Source organism: Pinus tabuliformis, chromosome Q, assembly GCF_031772625.1.
Source record: "Pinus tabuliformis cultivar Carrire ecotype Pingquan chromosome Q, CPIR1, whole genome shotgun sequence".
NCBI classification, from domain to species: Eukaryota; Viridiplantae; Streptophyta; class Pinopsida; order Pinales; family Pinaceae; genus Pinus; species Pinus tabuliformis.
Genome location: NC_142296.1, coordinates 559,459,734 through 559,465,068, shown reverse-complemented (window position 1 = coordinate 559,465,068; position 5,335 = coordinate 559,459,734).

Genomic DNA, 5,335 nt, shown 5'->3' with positions numbered 1-5,335 from the left:
AATATGTGTTCACTAATGGACGGATGAGAAAACATGCAAGATGTGCTCACGGACAGACGAATGAATGAACATGCACCTTTTGCAACAGACAAACCTGTCAAGCCTTCCATCATACAAGAAAGGAGAAATGTGCAAAAGAAACATCAAGCGAACTAATGACCATTGAAGACTCCGCACACTCTGCCATGTGGAAGTGAAGCTGTGATACACCATGAAGACATCCATGACCCAACAACATTACAACTCGACATGCACACCAACAATAGCATGAATGTACCAGCACTTTCATGTCGAGTCATGTCATGAGTCATGTCATCCACATCTTTACTGTGGGTCATACTATCTATCAATGTAATGTAACATGGAAGTCCAAGAGACCCACTTGTTCTGCAAAGAGTCCTGTAAAGTCGAAAAGTCATGGAAGTCAAACAATCATGAGGGTAGTCGAACAACCACAAGGGTTAGTTTCTCCCTTGGCTATAAATACCCGCTCATTTGTACATGCAAAAGAATTTTCACCTTAGCTCCTCCCACATAGCTAAGAGAGTCTGTAATATTTTCGTTGAGGAGTAAGTAGTGGCTCCAACACCCCTCACACGGGGTTTCTGATGTATGGTGTAACGATGTGTCTTGGAACATTTTCTTAATTCAGAAGCCTGCTAACAGGCCAGCATGTTTTCATACATGTATTCTAACTATTTTAAGACTAATCTTTAACACTTGTGATGCATTTTGCTTTAACCTGTGTTTCATATTTGAACTATTTCACTTGTTGTAATTCATAATATGTTAATGAAAATGTGTTGTATATGTTGTTAACACTATCTTGCCCGTGTAGACTAGTCTCTTGGACATTAGACATGCCTTTCATAGAAAACTTGCTGTAAACAACTTTTGCACTCGTGTGGACTAATCCTTTGAGTTTTATACATGTTATCTTCCCTTGTTTGTTGTGAATCCGTGTGGACTGCTCTACCAGAAGCTGTGCACGTCCTGTTGTGTTGTGTGTTCCTAGCAGTATTGGGACTTCTCCCAACCAACTTGGGACTCACTCTCTCCCTCTCCCTCTACAATGAAAGAACCATTGAAACAAGTGACACTTACACTCACCAGGCATGCGAACCTCACTTCTCGAAGACAAAGCAGATCACTCTCATATTCTGACAAGCAAGAGTTGAGGAAAATCCTTAAGATAATGGAAATCAGGCCATCATACCGGATGGGACTCCCACACCAAATGGTTTGAGGTCTAGTTGGGATTTCATACCGAGGTGATCCCATAAATTTTGGTGGGTCCAACACAGTCAACACATTATAATGTTGTGCAGGGATTGCATCGATTTTATAATACAATTCAAGCTACTAGTTCCTTTTCTACTGCCTTACGACATTTTCTTTGCAACATCTGGTGAAAATGTTAGTTATTAAATGTTTTGATTGTGAAATAAGTTATGTTAGGTCTACATTTAAAAGTGTCTACATACTTATATTACACCTACAAATTTAACCTATTATGGGTTGTAGAGCGCCTCTTGGTGCAATTATTTGTATTTTCTATGTTTTTAAGAGAAAATTTGAATATTGTAATCAGATCTACTTCTAAGGAGAGATCTTGAGAATATTGAGTGAGTTATAGAGATTTAGAGTTAGTTATATCCTTTAGAGGATAGGTGGATCTAGACGATCCTAGAATACAAGTTTGCTGAGGATTTTGTGGATCTAAAGTGATTGTAGTTCATAATCTTCTTCATATAATTATGTAAAATGAGAACAAAGGGTATGATGTAAAAGAAGTGAGTGAGAGAGGAGGTTAAGAGGGCCAATACTGAAGGAAAAATATGGTCATAAGGCCAAGAGGAGAAATTAATGTAAATCAAGCCAAAGAGAGGTATTTTCTGTAATTTTATACAAAGAATGTAATTTAATAGAAGAATACTATGTTTTGAGTGTTGGAAGAATTGTTGTAAATACCCTGTTCTGTTCAATTAAATCTTTGTATGAATCAAGTGTGTTGCAGGTGTAATTTAAGATTAGGAGGGATTACATTTAAAGCGAGTGCATAGGAGTAGACAGAGGTTACATAATTATTTAAATCTTATTAGGAGCAACATTTGAGAACACAAGTTAAATACAGAGGAATTGATTACACAGAGAAGGAAAACATCCTTTAGAGTAAGGGTGAAGTTGAATGAACAATATAGCGATGATTGAAAGAAATCGGAGTTGTGCAACATAATCATTGGAAAAGAGTCATTCGAAGGATCAAAACCTGTGTTAAGGCCCACGAATAGAATACAAGCATAATAGAAAGGCCAAAGACAAAAAGGGTTGAAATCAAAGCATAAAGGGTTGAGACTAAGTTTATTATATCCTACAAAATCCTGTTGAATGAATAAGATCATAGTAACAAGAAGGGAGTCTGGCAGTTGTGATCCAGGTGTATATTGGTGGCCACTCGCATATTCCACCTAGAATCCCAACATTGTTTGTTTCACTTTCCTTGATTGTAGCACAATTTACTATTTTTGGCAGTTTTCGTATCCTAAACTTCTAGAGTCATTTTGAGACCCTAAACAACGTTTTTTTTTTTAAATGCGCCAATGGGATTGCCTAGAATTTTTTTTTTCCTCAAACATATATTTCTAATGATGTATTGTTCATTCCAAACACAAATCATATGGCCGAATTATGACCCCGCAAAGTTGTCGTTTCAACTAATCCCAACGGGGCCTACAAACTTTTGGTGCTTCATCTCCTAGGGTTAGGTTTTTCGATGTTTAGGGTTTCCCATTGTTTCTCAATAATAAAAAATCCTCCAAGCCTCATTGAAAAAATTCAGAGAGAATGTAGTTGTCACATCTATCCTCAAAGATAAGCTATCATCGCCCAAGCTAGCTTATTTTCATTATGCATATAAACAATTTAAGTATTTGTTATTAATGAATTGAAGTTCATATTCCATTGTAGCTCGATTTTTGTGTTTAAATTTTCATTTCATTTTGTTCCTACATAAATATGGATCAGTGGTATTAAAGTGATCTCTCTTTCTCTATGTTTTGGTGCATTTCCCCAAAAATGTTGGGGTATAAGGAGTTAGGGCTTGAACTAATTGGATCCTTAAAATATCAACCTCGTTGGCCCTGACGACCTCCCATCAAAAAAGAAAATAAAACCGAGAGAGTAGGAGATCCTTTCAAAACATTTTCCAAAGAAGCCCTCTAGCAACAAAGGAATGAGATGATGGATAACGTTTCCCAAATCCTTCGAAGGGTATCAACGGGCAAAGCATCTTCATCTGGCAACCAACTCAGAGGTACCACCCCCTTTAAGGTACAAGTTAAATTTGACATCCCTATATTTGAAGGCCAAATAGATGCAAATGTCATAGATAAATGGTTAAATCTGCTTGAGGTTTTTTTTTCATAATTTTTCTAATAGGGAAAGTATTACTTTTTCACTCATCAAAGTTGTCCCCCACGTCAAGGACTAGTGGGAAACCTACTGTGAGTAGAGGGATGATAAGGAATCCTCACTTTTTTCAGCCTCACTCACTTGGAATTCTTTTTGAGATTCCGTCAAGGAACAATATTACATTGTCAGGAGCTTTGAAGACAAGTACATAAAATGTATCACATTTCCGCAAGGAAGGGACTAAGAAATGTCGGAGTTCACAAATATTTTTCATACACTTCACACGAAGTTCGGTATAAAGGATTCTGAGCGACATATGGTACTCAAGTATCGTAACTTTCTACACAAATACATTCAGGATGAGATAGATTTCTTGGACATATCCTTTCTTGGCAGTGCATATCGTTATGTTGTCAATATTGAGCAATGGAAGCAAGACTTTGGATTTGAAAATTTGAAGCAGGGAAAAGGAACCCCCAAACTGTAGAAGAAAGGAACATTCCAAGGTGTAATGAACCAAAATAACCCATAGAAGCCCCAAGAAAAGAATAGCACCATGAGAATGAAGAAGGACACAAGAATGTGGTGTTAGTTCCATAAGATCCCCACTCATAATACAAATGAGTGTTGCACCAAGAAGTCACTGGTGGCCAAGTTGAAGGCTTCATAATCAGATGCATGTTCCGACTCTAAGTTAGAACCTAATAAGGAGAATGAAAAATGGAAACATATTATTGACATGGAGACCAACGCTAGAAAATTGAGCCCAAAGATCCATAGAAAGGGGAGCATCTCTTCCACTCATAGATGTGGTTGAAGGGGTCTTCGCTGCATTTCATTATCAGCAGTGGGAGCCTAAATAACCTCATCTTAGTGGAGGTCATTAAGTGGTTGGGCCTACTGACCACACCATAGCCACAGCCATACACCATCAGCTGGTTCCACCAAGGATAAGATCTTCTCGTCATCCAGTAGTGTCACCTTCCATATAAGATCAATCCCTTCATGGATGAGGTAATGTGTGATGTTGCTACTCTTGAAGTTTGTGATGTGTTATTAGGCCAACCACACTTATGGAAGCGTCATGATATGTATGATTCCAGGAATTTCACTATTATTATTACTTTGGGTAGTAAACTATACAAGATACAAGAGGTAGCTATGCCTACTAGCATCTCTTTGATCTATTAAGCAATGCAATAATATCATCTCCTAGACCAGGAATTTTTTTTTCTTTCTGATTTGTTCTTGAAGTAGGGAGAAGATCATGGCCACATCCATGGCCCAAAGGAACGGTTCCTCTGTGCAACAGAAGTAGGTGGTAAAGGTTGTGGAAGAATACATGGACATCTTCTTGTCACCCACAAGGGTACCTTTTCACTTTCAGGTCAAGTATTCGATCAATCTGACTCCCAGAGAACCTTTACCCAATGGGCTGATATACCACCACTCTATTATGGAAAATGAAGAAATCAAGTTATAGATCTAGGAGTTGTTGCAAAAAGGGCACATTCGACCAAGTTCCTCCATGGAAAATTTTAGGGGCTAATGTTCTCCCAGTGGGCTAACTTTCCATGATTTTTCCACAAAGAAGATTCGCCAATTTCCAATTTTTATACAAGATGATTTGCCCAAATTTTATAATATAAAATTATTTTACCTTAAAAATCGCCAACATTATATAGAGACTATATATAAAATCATTATAAATTTGAATAATTTTACAAATATATCAATAAAATTTGTATAGTTTGCATATTAGGGATTAGTGAGATTCACCAATGTTTTTAAACTTCAAGAAAATTTTCCATCCTTAAAATTTTCCTTGAGTTCCTCACCTTGTGGGAGATCTATTGTACTTGTACAGAAGAAGGATGGTACTTGGAGTCTCTACATTGATTATCAAGCACTAAACAAATTCATT